This window comes from Lasioglossum baleicum, chromosome 5 (assembly GCF_051020765.1).
Source record: "Lasioglossum baleicum chromosome 5, iyLasBale1, whole genome shotgun sequence".
NCBI lineage: Eukaryota > Metazoa > Arthropoda > Insecta > Hymenoptera > Halictidae > Lasioglossum > Lasioglossum baleicum.
In genome coordinates, this window is record NC_134933.1 from 14,443,608 (window position 1) to 14,460,466 (window position 16,859).

The 16,859-nt window shown below is 41.2% G+C and overlaps 1 protein-coding gene across 5 annotated transcripts in view; it reads left to right on the plus strand.

The window, feature by feature from the left end:
• Positions 1 to 16,859, plus strand: part of LOC143208531 (fibroblast growth factor 17) — a 163,805-nt gene that overhangs the window by 90,115 nt on the left and 56,831 nt on the right. The gene's annotated exons all lie outside the window — the stretch shown is intronic.

A 16,859-nucleotide genomic window follows, 5' to 3' on the forward strand; every position in this document is an offset into this window, starting at 1 on the left:
ACTGTGGGAGGACCACTTGCTCGAAACTTCTTTTCCCTATTGCCCCAGCGCCGATCCTTTCAGGGGCTGTTCCCGTGCAAACGCGCGTTTCTCTGCGACGCTTGCGAATTCACATTCAACGTTTGCAGCAGCATTCACCGGTCGACTCCGTTACTGGACTGTGGATTTTTATGCAAAATAAAAATTTTCTCTTTTCTTTAGTTTTCAGATAGCTTCAAAAATGTTGAAAACAATATATTAACACTTCGGGATCCTATCAGTCTTTGAAATCCACAGTCTACTCGACTCTCGAAAACCATTAAATATCGGGCACACTGTCCAGAATTATGTAGAAACCTTTTAAATTAAGGAAGTTAAAATATGGAACTTGTAAACAACACAAACCGCTGCGTGGAATAGCTTGTATAATTTTTTCAGTCTAGTTAAAACACTTCGCGAGTACCGTAAGTTGCAAGAGAATGCAGAAAATAATGAGTTTTGTTTACCGGCTGCAGTGGAAACCTCCCTGAATGGACTGTAGAGAGAAAAAAATCGCGTTTGCGAACGTTTAAAAGCAAAAGTCGGTCGAGTTGCGTTATGCTTGGCTAACGGTATACTGAAAGCTGGCAGGGGTGAAACGTTAGGCAGATACGCTCAACAAAGTGCGCGAAAGAAACGTTTAATGTGATATTAATGTTTGTTGGCACACAACGCGTGCGCTCTCGCAGCGCCGCGCCGAGGAAATCACGTTATGTAAAACAGGAATTCGCGGCGCTGTATTCGACGTTTTATGAGCGATTCGTGCTTCTTGGAAGCGTTCTGCAGACCGATTGAATGAAACTTGCTGATAGCATGATCGTCGTGCACGGTCTCGCAATACTTCGGCCGAGGCTGAATGCTGTTTTGACCCCACTGAAAAATGATGGGACGCGCGCGTGGTGGATTTCACGGTGCCGCGAACGACAATGCAACTCGTCGACTCTTATCCTTCGCGATTTTCGCTCCGGCACCGTTACAATTTCCTCATAACATGATCTGATTTTGTAAATCGGATGTCAATGCGTTCGTAGTCGGAGCATCTGATGTTAATGCAACAGGAAATCGATGACGAACTATCTTTTAATCCTCATCCGTCATTTTCTCAACTTAATTCGGCCCATTGGGTAGATTAATCAAATTTGACAGGATGAGGCGAGTGTAAAATAAGATTGTTCGCATGAGTCGCAAATAGTGCAGGCGATCAGGAAATTTTTCTTTGTCATTTAGGAAATTATTAACGACAAAGAGATTGTAACGGGTAAATATGAATTAAATTGTACAAGTAGAACGGCTAAAAAGAAGTCTTTGAAGGAACTGGGACAAAATTAATTATAGCAAACATTTAGGCCTCCCTAAATGCCATTATCTGTGTCTTTAAAATCGTAAATCAGCGTCCGACAAAGATATCAATAAATATCTGTATGAATTATGATTAAAACACTTTATCTATCTACGTGGCAGCTTAATAATCTTGTTTTAGACAATGATTCCAAAATATTAGATTACGTTATTAAGGATGAGTTGTTGCTGCTGAAGGATCTAAAAAATCCTAAGCTCTGGGCCATAGACTTAAGATGCAAGTAACATAAATGCAGGTAAAATTTGAGTTTTAGGATTTGCATTACACATTAGGATTCTGCACACTCTGGTCGACACACGTGGTACAGGAGCTTGAACTTGTAACATTGCGATGAAAAAAGCTTTGATTTCCTTCGAAGTTGGTCTCATCGTCTCGTCTTACTGTTGCTCGGGCTCGTTGACAATGCGACTGTCAGGTGATACAGTGAGCTGTCGATTCCGATAGGCAGCCGTTTATTTATAGATCGAGTCCTATAAATAGTACATCGTTGAACTTTGATGTTTCTCACGAGTACCTACTCACTTCTGAATTTCTCGAAATTGACGAGACCAGATCTCTTTGCCGAACGTGGTCGGTTCGGTCGAAGATGGCCAAACATGGATTTACGTTTCTCGTGACCGACGCGACGGACAGCAAGAGATCGTCCACGGATGCGAGAGAACGTTCGCTGATAGGATTCCGTCACTTTGGTGGTTATCGAAAGCAATGGATTGTCAGTTGGAAAATCAGACGATACGTCGACGATAAGCCGACATATTTTAGATAAGTGAAACGCGCAATTAAAATGCTTTCTGGATGAGCCCCGTTCGATTAAGCAACGGCCGCTCTCTGTTCGTCTCGCTCCCACGCTCTCGTCCCGGCTCTGTTCTACTTTCGTCGTCGACTCGTTTTATCGTCCCTTCCTCTATCTCTCTTCTCTTCTGTTCCCTTAAACTACCAACGACGTTCTAATCAATTGGTGCAGCGAGTCTTTCTTCCCGATGACGAATCGGCGCGATCGGAATAATTGCTTTTCTTTCTCACCCCGTCAATCTTCGGGCAAATCCATTATTTCATGGAAACCAGATCGAGCAAAGAATTCTTCCGTCATCAACACGTACAGCCGCCATGTCGTCAAAATGAAAAATGCTATTCATTTTCCGGTGACGAATCGACGCGGAATAATTGCTTCATCTGCTTTTTTTTTTTAAATAGCTTTCCTATCAGATTCTGGATGAACTGCTGTACTTTTATCGGTCATTATAGCCTGCAGAGTGACACGTCAATATTTTCAATCATTTTTTACCATTTTCCACATTTACATTTTTATTCCACATCATTGGACGACAATTTGATTTTAGCGACTAGTAGGTTTTTGCTTTGAAAGAGATGATTTTTTAATCATTTCTACAGTCTTGAAATTTGTCCGCAAAAATTCGAGGTCAATCGATTTTCCAAGATCATTTCCAACAATCACGATCCCGTCGATCCCAACGATAACGCAACAATCTCCAGCGAGTTTCGTGGGATTCGCTACATTTTATAGTGACGTGTGGTCAAATATTATTTTTATACATACCGAACACATGTTCAGATAACGCAATCAGTTTCCACCTCTTCCACGGCTATCATCGCGGACAATCGCGTTCGCTCCGAATTGTTCTTCCGTTTTGAATTCTTCGTACACGATTCCCGTGGCTGGAACGCATACGATCGAACCTATCGATTTTAGGATCGAACGTCACCGAACTGTAGAACACCCAGCGAGATGCAGCCGCGTAATTTGTCATGGAATTTTTAAAATAAGATTGACTCCTGGGCGTCTCGCGCGTGTTCCGTGGAAATGACGCGACGAACTCGAAGAACCTCTGCCTACGCCACGAACGCGTCAATATTTCGAATGTCTCATGTGCTAATATGAATAACAAGTGAACACAAGAAAGATTTTAGTGGGTACGAATCCGGTTGTACCGATCGATAATGCACTTCGATCAACTATTCACGCGCGTCATCGCTTTGAACCTTGCCTGCTGACGTTCTCGCTACTTTTGCGACTAGTGCATCCTCCTAGATTCAATAGAAAAATGTGTATCAGGATACTTGACAGATTAACCAGTTCAACTTCTCTTCAAGACTTGCTATCTTTTCTTGAGGTACGCTTCGTATTGCAGGCAGAGGAAGTTGGTATGCTTGTTGGAGGGGAAGAATCGCATGTTAACACATACGGTAAAAAATAAACTATAAAATATGTTCGTTCTTCTTTTTTTCCAAATACAAGACTTATTACATTTTATGTAATAAAATCTTGTCTGGTGACTCCCAATCTTTCTGCCAATTCTTCTTGCGTCTGGGTCGGATTTTCGTTGAGCAATTTCTGAACGATCATCGACTTCCAAATTAAAATTTTACGGCTTTAAATCTTTGATACCACTTTTTGCATGTTCTGTAAGATACAGCGTTCTCTCCCAGAGCCGCACAAACCATTTCAGTAGCTTCAACAGCTGATTTCCTAAGCTGGAATGCAAAGAGTAAGCAGTGACGCAAATGATGCTCCTCGCACGCCATATTGCTTGAAACTGTTGCATAGGACTGAAAACTCTCAGAGCGCTCATCACGATTCTTCTTAAAACTAAAAGAACGGTCTTTCAGATGGCACCAAAATCGGGAAGTAATTCGAATTCAGCCAGAAGTTATGATCGTAGAAAAAAGGGGGAAGGAACTTATTTGCACACCTAATGTACGAGAGTATACCAAAGCTCACCAGAATATATTAAAGTATACCAGAATATACCAAAATATACGAGAATGTAACCGAATATACCAAAAAATACGAAAATATAACAAAATATACTACAATATAACATAATATACGAGAATATAGCAAAAGATACTACAATATATCAGGAAATACTAGAATATAACAAAATATACGAAAATATACCAAAATGTACCCAACTATACCCAAATTATGCCAGAATATACTAAAAGATACTAGAATATATCAGAATATACCAAAATATAACATAATGTACTAGAATATAACAAAAAATACTACAATATATCAGGAGATACTAGAATATACTAGATTATAACAACATATACGAAAATATACCAAAATGTACCCAACTATATCCAAATTATACCGGAATACATATACCAAAAGATACTAGAATATATCAGAATATACCAGAACATACCACAATATAACAAAATGTGCAGGTGTCCTCCTCAATTTTTACATATGCGGGGAGTAGTGAATCTGCGGGGGGTCGTCGCGGTGGCTGAACGTTCCGTGGTGGAGGAACGTTTAGCGGTGGGGGTGGTTCCGCTAAACGCGTTTAACGTGAGATAGGAGCGTCGCGTTCCTAATGCATAGGAACGTGACATTAGAGTTCAGCTCAATTCTACTCGATTCAAATTCATCTAGGCCAGAAAGATTGCGGATATTCTAGGAAGAATGTTACCATGTTCTAGGCTGCGCTGAACGTGCAGTTCGCAGTTTTGAAAATGTCAAATCAACATTTTTCAATTGCTTACAGTTATCTCAATTCGATGGGTCATAGCTAACCCTCAGGTTTTATGAATTTCCGGTACAAATAACTAAGTGATTTTATTCATTATAAAAGAATTATCTCCAGCTCATTAAAATTTTTGAAGTCAGAGGAAGAATTTAGCTCTTCTATTTGGCTTCTGTCTTTTGGAACTGATGCAGGCAATTGTTATCTTGCACGACGATCGACAATCTAATCACAGTGTATACAAAATGAAGGTCGTGTCATGTGTCAAATATTGCCACAGAAATTTTCTTGAGTCAAAATTTTGTGAAATTATTAAAGGCAGTTTCAAATTAGCTCTCTGATTTGTCGTTTCTCAATGCAGTGAGGACAGAAATACATACACGACTCCACTATTTTGGCACAGAATGTTCATTTGACTTGTACTTAGGTACAGAGTGTAGATGTCGAACGGAAGTCAATATCGGTACATATACGAGGGCAATCCAATCAGGAAAGCAAGGTCGTAGTAACGATATTATCCGCCTCGTGTCACGGATTGATATCAAATACTGTGGCGGCAAGGCTTCGTCAAATGGCTTCGATGCCAACATGCAGTGTTCAAACTTTTCCCTCGATTTCTCCGAATCAGCGGAATTCTAGCATTCGTGTCACACGGTATAACATTTCCGCATTCAGTAAGAATGACGAAAATTGATCTTTCTTCTCTACCAATTATATGAAAATAACATCAAAATATTAATATTAATATATAGATTTCGAAAGCTTCGGAAATACGGGGGTTGTGAACAATCTTAATATCTCAATATTGATTTGCAAATAAACTTGAATTTCATCAACTGCATAAACATTGTAGAAATGATGCACAAACTGCATGAAAAGTCCGCAGTCTACTTATTAACGTTTTGTTGAGTAATCGTGTTAATTAAAGTGTGAAGATCAGAAATAGCTGAGAGATCTCGGCCAAGGATCTCTAACGATCCCGAACGGTTAATAAATCATCGGTTTGAATAAAAGGGAAGAGCGAAAGGGAACACGAAGCAAATAAAAAGGGCGGTTACATCACGATCGGGAAAGAAGAATCGAACAATACGGCTTCGCAACACAAATTGAAACCACTTCACACCTGGATGAGTCAAACGAGTAGTTCGAAACGTGTCGGTCGGAAGATCAAATACTTGGAATTCTGGGAACACCGAAAGAGAAGAAAAAGAAGAACGAGAGAAGAATCCTCTATCATGGAATAGACGCTTCTACGCGTTTAACGTCCCCTGTTAGATAAAGTTTGAGGCGCTCGTACACCTGCTATAGTCGGAGAAGTACTAATGCCCGCGTACGAGAGCCTTTACTCAGCACATTATCGAGCCAAGTAATTGACCAAATTACTGATAAGAAATTGCCGGACGATTTCTGGGAAAATTACTCCCGTGCTGTCGTCGTCGTCGTCGTCGCGTCTTCTGGCAAAGGTAGGGAGTAAGCAGTGAGTGCTCTCGACTATCCGAAGTCGAAGGTTGGAACGACGATAAAGGTAATGGATCTTCTATTAGACCACCAAATATGCCCGGGAGAGTCTTTCCACTCAGCGTTTCTGAGCCTCTAATCGGAAATTAAGGGACACTACTCCCCGATATTTACAGTTAAGTGACACCTAAGTGAATTAGGGGCTTATTAAATCGGGGGAATACAGATTTCGAAAGAGTATTTATGGATCTGAACGAACGCCCCGCGACCTCTTCGCGACGTTAGGTTACCGTAAACCTAGAAAGCCCAAAGACTAATGCTTTATCTTGACCTGTTAAGCGGCGAAGACGAGTTAACTCGTCCAGTAAACAATTCTTTCGCTGTTCATATTGCTGTGAACTCTAGTGACTTCCTACATAACTTTTTGTTACTATTAAAAATACATATAAGAATGTGAGTACACTGTGCTACCGCGGCGAGAAAAAATTGTTTATTTTCCATCCTGTGTGCATACACGCTGCTCAAGGAGTCTATAAATAATAATGAATGAAACCGAGTGCGTGACACAAGGCGGAGTATAATTATGAACATTATGTAACAGTGCAAATAACGGAAGAAAAAGTAAATGTCACACGGCGTTATCTGTGTCTGGCGAAAATGTACGAGCCGACGAACGCGGATTCGGTCGTTAACTTGCAAATCGATTGACAAATTGGTACGAAAGCAAACCGGTACACAGACATTCTAGAAAATTATACAACTGATTCATTATTTATCTTCACGAATGAAAAAACAACATTACATATTAATTGAAATTTTTATATGTGACATTAATAATGTGTCATATCATATTCCTTTCCTCATTTTCAAAACCACTGCAAAGCACTGCCGATTGCAGAAAGAAGTGGCAGCGACTGCAGTGTGAGGTCAAGGCTGCGAGGTTAAAAAATTTCCCAGCGAAATTGCTGCAGCTTTCGAGCTGTTGGTGACGTAAAAGTACGTGAATTTTCAAGCTCTTATTTTAATTCTAAAATTAAACATTTCCTCTTATTTCAGAATTTACTTGATACACTGTGCTAGGCTATGTAAAACAGAAAGAAATTGTGACATTACTGATGAACAGACAAGGAATTTTCATACAAAATAAAAATTTTGAGTAATACCAACAGGAGCTATGTAGACATTTCTTTCTCCTTTTAATAGTATTAGTATGAAAAAGTTGTACACTCTAATATTTTTAAATTCCTTAAATGTTTTCACTGTTTTGCAGTTCATCTACTCATTTTTGTCACAACTGCATGAAATTCAGTAAATTAATGAACTATTGGTGCGAAAGTTACCGTCGAGTCTGGCTGGGAGAGGGTTAATAAATAAATTGGAGGAATTCAAAAAGGATAACGACTGCAGACTGTCCGGATAAGACAATCTATACTAGTTCCATCTACTCATTGTTGTCACAAATGCATGAAATCCAGTAAAATAGTGAACTATTGGTGCGAAAGTTAACGTCGAGTCAGCCTGGGAATGGATTAATAAATAAATTGGAGGAGTCCTGAAAGGATAACGACTGCAGACTGCTCGGATAAGACAATCTATTAGTCTCATCTACTCATTTTTGTCACAACAGTATGAAATCCAGTAAAATAATTAATTAGTAGTGCGAAATATACCGGTGAGTTTGGCTGGGAATGGATTAATAAATAAATTGAAGAAGTCCTGAAAGGATGAGGACTGCAGACTGTTCGGATAAAACAATCTACTAGACTCATCTACTCATTTTTGTCACAACTGCATGAAATACAGTAAAATAATGAACTATTGGTGCGAAAGTTAACGTCGAGTCTGACTGGGAGAGGGTTAATAAATAAATTGGAGGAGTCCTGTGAAAGGATAGCGAGTGCAGACTGTCCGGATAAGACAATCTATTAGTCTCATCTATTCATTTTTGTCACAACAGTATGAAATCCAATAAAATAATGAACTATTAGTGCGAAATATACCGGTGAGTTTGGCTGGGAATGGATTAATAAAATAAATTGAAGAAGTCCTGAAAGGATGAGGACTGCAAACTGTTCGGATAAAACAATCTACTAGTCCTATCTACTCATTTTTCCAATAAAATAATAAACTATTGGTGCGAAAGTTAACGTAGAGTCTGGCTGGGAGAGGATTAATAAATAAATTGGAGGAGTCCTGTGTGTGAAAGGACAACGACTGCAGACTGTCCGGATAAAACGTTCTACTAGTCTCTGGGGATCGGTTGCGGTATTACAGCCTGGTAGACGACGCATGCAGGCGAGAAATTGACTGTTCACGGTAGTTGACTTATTCGTGTTGGTAGCAGAGAGTCGGGTCTGGAGTCAGATTGAGTTTTGACCTCGAGGCAAACGTCGGAGGTGCTCCAGCCGCGACGCGTGCTTGCGGCTGCATGCTACCGGTGTTCCCAGCCTGGGCAGTGCGTGTGTGCATGTAGAACATGCACATGTAGAAAGTAATGTGCTGCCTCGAAGGATATTTACATCCGGTGTGCGTTACGGGTCATAAGTTGAATCGGTGTAAGATGACAACTGATCCGCCAGAATTACACTCGCGTGGCTCCGAAGGCTGCTGTCCGCATGGAAAGAACCGTGTCCGTTTACGCTGATTATTTTCGGCGTGAGCCTAAGCTGCCCGGTTTAGCTTACCGTATCACAGATCAATTTCTTCAAAATACATATTTTCCTGTTGCTAGATTTCACTGAAGGATTGGGGAACTCGCCTCGAAAATTGACCTCATTTTGAGAATTAAAATTTTTACTTTAAACGAGCAAGAATGTAACGAAATATTAGGTTGGGGAAAGAGAAATCCGTTATGTTTACGTTATCTCAAGCGGAGAAATGATGGCTTTCTTTTTCCCCAACCTAATATGTGACAAATAAAATTTGTAACTATGCAAATAACAACAAAGTTTTATTTAGAGAAAATGGTGCTCAAGCGTGAGGTTACTATTATGAAATCGGACAGTTCATACGGAACGACGTAATACATATGAAATGGCTCAAGCAGCAGACATCCATCCCGGAATACTTCGATTTCGCGACAGCCAAATGGCTCATTGTGGTAGCAAATAAACATCATGTCTCGGTAGCCTATCGTCCAACGAAGAAATAAATAATTCGGCATATCGCATCATTGGCAACGAGACTGCTCCGATGGATCGTAACTCGTGGTCCGCACAATGAGCTACAATTCGCTTAGCCGGCCAACGAAAGTGCATTATCGAAAGAGAAAATAATTCTTGGAGAACGACGAGTAGCCATAGAGCACGACATCGATCCATTCGGGTCGGGATCGGTCTGAGGGGGGGTGTACAAAAGCCGTCGAGCAAAGTAGCCAACCCTCTCTCTCTCTCTCTCTCGCTCTCTCGGGAAACCTTAGAATGTGGTTTTCCGGGGAACGAGCAGCGTCTAGTGTCTAGGTTGATGGATCCCGGTGGAACGGGAGTAAGGCGACGCGGCACGCTCCGGAAACGAGAAGTAGCCGTCGTCGAACGACACGTGTACGATTAGCCCCCGTCCATTACCCTGGGGGGTGGGGGAAGGGAAGGGGTATCTCTTTTCATTTCTTTCGGTTTTTTTCACTATTAGCCGGGCACAGTCGACAGAGGCGAGCGCCAAGACGCGGGCCATTTCTGACGGTCGTTAACCGAACGCCGAGGCCGCATCGGGATCGGGCTATTGCACTTTTAATGTTGCATCCCTGGGAAATATCCAAGATTTTTCGCCGCAAAAGAAATCCCCCGGGCCATATGGAGGAGAGCACCGGGCCGGGGAACGCGCAAACGGTATAGTATACATACTATACGTATATGTATAAAAGTATAAAAGGATATACGAGAGCGAGGAACACAGCCGCGCATAGGTTCGCACGGACGCGGACGGTCCCGTGCTCGCACACGGTTCCCACCCTCGCGAAATAATGGGGATCGTTCGTTCGCCTCTTCTGCCCACGCGCTCGCGTGGCAGGACTCATTGTTCTCCGACAGACGACAGGGAAATACGTAAAGCTCTCTTCTTGCGATCGATTATGCGGCACCCTTTCTTCCTTTTTTGTTGCGACGTGTCACGGGACAACTCGGTTTTGCCATCCTCGCGCCGCGCCCGCCCTGTGCCGATTCCACGTGCGAAAAAACCGAGACCATGTTTCATATTGATCCCGCTTCTGCCAGCTCTTCAGGCAATTTGCGAATTCTTCGGCGGCACCGTGGTGCGTTTCGACCAAACGAACCAATACTCGTCCGACCCCCACACCGAAAAAATTAGGATTTAAACGAGCATACGTGATCATTACTAGACTGCGGATCTTCATCCATTTGTAGCAAAATTGAGGAGATGAAATCCAAAATTGTTGGAAAATTTTAAAAATTAAAGATGTCGATGTACATATGATTTCTCCTCGATTAAAATCATTAAGGGAAGAAAGGACATTCAGTTTGGTTTCTATTTATTGCAATCGATGCAGATAATTTTTATTTTGCATTCATTGCAAGACCCTTGTATTATCTTATTAAGGTGAAATTAATTCACTGATGTCCTTAAATCTTTTTACTATGTCCACTGCTTTAAATTGTACGTACCCATTGTTGTCATAAGTGCATAAAATCAGCAGTCTAGTGATTAGATGTACAACACATGATTGTAACAGGTGATTGTATACACGCAGGCACACAGGTAGACATGCTCCCACACCATCTGAAAGGTGGAAAGCAATTGTGGTAGATGAGATTCTACTTTACTGTTACTATTGGCACAAAGCAAATGATAAGAGAATATCTATCTCTACTTTTATCAAGTATTTTTCAAATGATTCTATTGCAGAAGTGCTTGTACGTACATACAAAAAGATTTCTTCTCGCCTTTTTTTTATGCTCGATGTAAGCAGGCATCTGTTAGCTTCCTGTTTTAACATCGATTCCCTGATTTTCCAGTTTGATTTTTTCGGACCCGCATGCTTTTATTTATCTCGAATCTTTGAATCTCCTACGGGACTCTCGGGACCGAAGGTTTCGACATAACCAATTAAGTATCTACTGCGTCAATAATTTGTTTTTCGAAGGTCATCGAGCCGGATAATTGAGACGATCATTTGTTAACATTAGGATGATCGTTTTCCTGTTTTGGCTTAGCATGACCGACTCGTAAATTAACATGCAAACAGCGGGAATGTACAATGTGCGTGTATGTGGGACCGCGAATAGGCAAATATCGTGGCAGTGGAAAGTTTTGCGTTAACAAATAGAGAAAACGTGTCAGAAATCTAACTATCAGCTTGTCACAGAAATATTAGGTCATCGTCCTGCTCCTTATATTTACTCTGCTCGCTCCACTTCGCTGCATATTTCTGATAAACAGGTATAATTGACGCTAGAAATATCAATTGTGAATAGTAACTAAGCGTGACATATTATAAAAATGATAACAGTGCTATTATTATTGCGAATATTCTCTAAAAAATGAAATGATTGTACCATTCTCCACAGAAGCTCTCGCATAGTTTGACTTTGACCCATTTGATAGTTCCAGTGTTAATTTCAATGTTAATATATGTAGGTGGTTAGAGCGTGTTCTCGAATTCACATAAATGTTGTATCTGTTGATTTTTCTTTAGAGCCTTTAGTCAACGTTATTTGTATAATCGGAAGAGTTTAGCCTTGAACTCCGGAGTAACGACAGAACTCCACTAAAAAATGGTTTTTAGCACTGCACCATTTGGAGCACCTTCAAAAACTAGGAAACGATGCCTTAAAAAATTATCAGTGCCAATTGATACGTTCTCATATCCATTTAAATTTTCTATCTTGACCATCACACGAATAAAACATTTAAAAAACAATAATTAGAATAACATATCATTCCAACTAAATACTGTATTGAAACAGCTATTGCTTTATTTAAAGAAAACAATAATTTCTCCACGATTGAATCATTTGGCTAAAATGCTTGCTAAAATTTTGTCACTCGCCGAGTGAACAGAACTATGTTCTTCGCACCCTATGTTTAGCGAACAACAATGAAAGGTAGCGAAACGCGGTGAAGCCATACCGTTCATCAACTGTTCTGATTAATGTAAAGAAGGGAAGACGCACTCGGACGGTATTCACACGTGTAAAACACGCGAACGAGGGATTGAGGAACGGCAAATAATTGCCAGGCACAGTGGTTCAATTAAAAAGTTAATCAGCCTGTTCCGTGGACGAGAGAGGCGATCCTCCGAGAGGAATATCAGTGGGAAGAGGAGCCAGCAGAGTGAAAGAAGAAAGAGAGACAAACACGTCACGGCTTTCGTCGGTGTTCTTGACGCATGATTTCCGATCCTGTTTACAATTATTATTCCGTTAAAGAGGCCAATTACCGTCCCTCGAATAGACAGAAGTACTTGTAATTAATTCTCCTATAACAGAGCCTGTGATCGATTCGTTCAACACTTTGTACAACCCTTGCTTCGAAGAGGCACTTTCTTTAATAGCTTGAATAGTATGTCAATGTCTTCACGAATTAAACTCTTACCGGAAGAAAATTTTTGTAACGAAATAAAACCAGATTTTGGTGTTACATAAAAATTTGCCGAAACTGTAGAACCCTGCTCGAACGTATAAAAATTATATTTTTCGATCTACGATATTTAGTATTCAATAAATTTTCGAAGATGACCTATTTCTCGATTCGATGGGAGGATACCTTCAGACGAGCTATTCAAATTCGAGGAGTCGGCGTTACAGATTCGCTTCAGCGCCGATATCTCAATTAAGGATAAATGAAAGGCGGCTATAAAGGTAGATTTATACCCAGATATAAACGCTGTGGGGTCAGCTATGAATCGTTTATTGGTGTAGAACGAAAAAAAACAGCCGCTCGATAACCTAGGTTAAAAAGCGGCGATGAGCAGCGTCGTTCCATTTCGGTGTGGAGAATAACGAGCTAGACCACTCGTAAAAAGTTTCGTCGGTGGAATATTCGTCTGTGGCCCGTCCTTCGAGACAGTGGTAAAATTCTCCTCGTCGTCTAGAGACAGCAGTTTCCCTCGGAAGAACGGTGTAAATCTTGCGTTCCTCTGGCCGATATTGTTAATGATCGTGTAAATCACCGCGAACGGCCGCGTAACACGAACGGTATGGGACCGGGGTCCCGATGAATCGACTACCACCATGCATGCCATCGTTCTACTATAAGGGTGGAACAGACAGGACATGAAAGTCGGCCCCCATATCCTTGTTATACTATGTCTGACGTTACCGTGATCCGGGACGCGCCCGCTAACGAGTGTCTTCTGCAGAAACTGACCCGACGGCGATTCATTTTTTACGCCGTGAAAGTTTAATGGAATGCCAACGGCGATGACAGCCCTGTCGAAGATGAAATAGGGACGCCGAGATTAGCGGCTAATTTAGCAATACTTCAACCAGTAAACCTAACCGTTCATCCCGGTGATTTTCAACCCCTTTTCTTCATTTTTACCCTTACAACGACATGCAAGCATATTTTTTTTAGAATGTTTAGTACTGTTAACAATCTGTTTGTTCTGACTTGATTTTTTCAATATAATAACTGTAATCAAGTTAAAGAGAAAATACATGTATCACTTTTACAGAATCAATTGCGTTCCAAAAGAGCAGAAAAACAAGAAAAATCGATTTTCAAAGTTCCAGTGTTCCCCTAACCAACACCCCACTGCATGACAGTTTTCCCTGACGTATCTATCCACATAAACTTTGCGCATCTACAATTCTCGGTATGTAGCACTTGTTCCTGAAGCATTTCCACGCCGAGGCAGACAGACTGAGACCACGGGGCAGTTAGTCTTCGGGGTGTAACAGTTTTCCATTATTGAGAGTCCTGTTTACAAATTGAACTTACCGGAGTCGATCGTGTTCACCGGGCGTTCTTCGGATAACGGCAGTCATCGACTTTAGTTTAGAGTATTGCCCCTACTGACTCCCATCTCTCTCGCCACCCCCGGCACAACCCTGCCCCTTCCGCGGGGGTGGTAACCCTGAGTCCAGCGGACACTTCCAGTTCGTGGCAAGTTTTCGGGCGCCACCGAGGGAAAACTTTATCCCGCTGACTTGTCGCGAGTTACCCGCGCGCGTCTTGTTTTGTCCGCGTTCTCCATCCCCCCCGTTCTGCTCTCTTATCCACCCCCGCAAACCGCCTCGAACGGCCATCGAACCCAGAATCCCCGTCACGTAACTCGCCGTCGTCGTCGTCGGCGTCGTCGTCGGGTAGAAATTCGAATTGCTCGGTTCGCATGTTGTTGCTACGGTTACGGCGAAAATGCAAAACGAAAAATCGGACCCCCATCCCGACCCGACCCGAACCCGGGGGCGAGTTTTCGCTCCGGTAGTTTTCACCGTGCATGAAGATGCGCATTTCACAAAGTATCTCGCCCGCGGGGAAAGCCCGGGATCCTTTTCGATTCTTTCCCGAGCACCGTCCGGGATTTACGATATGCGTCGCACAACTTTCGAACGCCGCCCGGAAAATCCTTGCGAACGGGCTGCACCTTGTAAACGACCCTCGTTGCAAGAGTTTTGCGAGACTGATGGATCAGCGATCCGGTTTTTCGCGATCCCATGTCGGTTTTGGGAAGCGCTCGAAATTCCGGTGTGTTTCGGATTGAAATTTCACTCGAAGGTTTGATATTTTGATGTTTAATGGGGTTCTTTGGACGAAGGTTTCCGCAAATATCGAATTTCGTCGGAATATGCTACGCGAACTCTGAGACCTCACGTTTTATTAATTTCAGAAGACTTGTTCTTTGTAAATGCATTGTTTTGTATTATTTTACCATTTTACAAAGAAAGATAACGGAATAATGCAGACTTGGTATTGCGGATTGTGTGATTTATGCAACAGAATAACAATATGCGTGGAGAAGCGAAATTTATTCGCATTCTCAGAACTGATACCTTCTAATTTGATGCTTTTCTTTTTTTCTGAAACGTCGATTATTTGACTGTGGGTATTTATCAAGATTTTAAGATCCACGTCGAATTAACACCTTCTTATTTTCGATAATCATCGCGTGTGACTCATCTTGCAGTTAATGTGGACGTGAAAAACAATATTTTCTGACGAATCGTCCTAAACGGATAGGTGTAAATTCGATTCTGAAATAGATCAAATAGCAATTTAATTCCTTATGGTAACAGGATTACCAAACGAACCTTCTGGAGCTAAAGAGCTCGCTATTTTTAGATATCAAAAATTTTGAAAAATTATAATTACGAGTATAAATTGTAATTATCTACATTTAAAACTTTGATAACTAAAACTGTAGATCAAAATGGGCCCGTGCACCATAGCTCAAATAATTTAATTTTGTAAAAAGTGGAATTTTGCAACACGGAACGGAGCAAATTGTCCACCGAACCCAATATTTGAGTATCGCGAATGTTGTTGATTGCGCAGTGGAATTCATTAAAATTCTACAGCTCAGGCAAAATTTCGAGAAATAGAGCGAACAAACAAGGATGCTGAGGACCCATAGTGTTGACAGGCAATCACCTCGATTTGAAACGCGATACGGATGCGATAATACATACATTCGTTGCGTTGTATTGGTCGGCTGCTGCAGCGGGCAGCCACGTGATCGCAATGTTGCGTTTACAACGGGGGTCTCATTGAGACGGGTCAGTGATCGAGAAGCTAAATATTTAAAGCGAGATCAATGTTGGAATTCGTCGCTATCAGTATTATCGAGAGCCGAGCGCCGTCTTATTGGCGCGGAGACGATTGACCTGTCTTCAATTATGTCTCCTATAACCCATAATCAGTTTATCATCAGCGCCTTAAAACAACGCTACTTGCCTTTCATTTCGAGCAGAAGACATAAAATTTGAGTTTTAAAATACGAAACAAATTCGATTTTTTGTCTTCGAAAATGCACTGTATCTCTCTGTGTATTTCTACTAGCTTAAACAAGTCATTATTAGAAATTTGTGATACATTTTCATTTATATTGAAGAATATGAAGAATATAAAGAATCGTCGAAATTGTGTGTATTTACAATTAGACTGTGGAATTTATGCATTTAAGAAGAAAATGAGTGGGAACAATTAAAACAGTGGACAGATTAAAACAATTAAAAACTATCCATACATCTCTATTGAACTACTACATAAAGAAACGAATTATTATTGTACTCCAGTCTCTTAAAATCGATACACAGTCCATACTTGGATAAAGACATTTTAGCAATTGTCTCTATAATTTCAGTAATTGTCTCTATAATTTCAGTAATTGCAAAAAGAATTGTTCGAAACTTCGACCGACAGTTTACCGTTAATAATGCAACACAGCTCGTCTCTCGGTGCAGAATATTTAGTCGGTAGCTCATGCAATCAGTTTTTCGTGCATGCAATCCTTACAATGGAGAGTTGAAAGCACCCTGAAGCAGCGCTAGTCGAAGCACAGACCAAACCATGACATTTGAGCTGTGGCTATCGACTTACAGTGACGTCGACCCCCTACAAGGTCTTAAAAAATG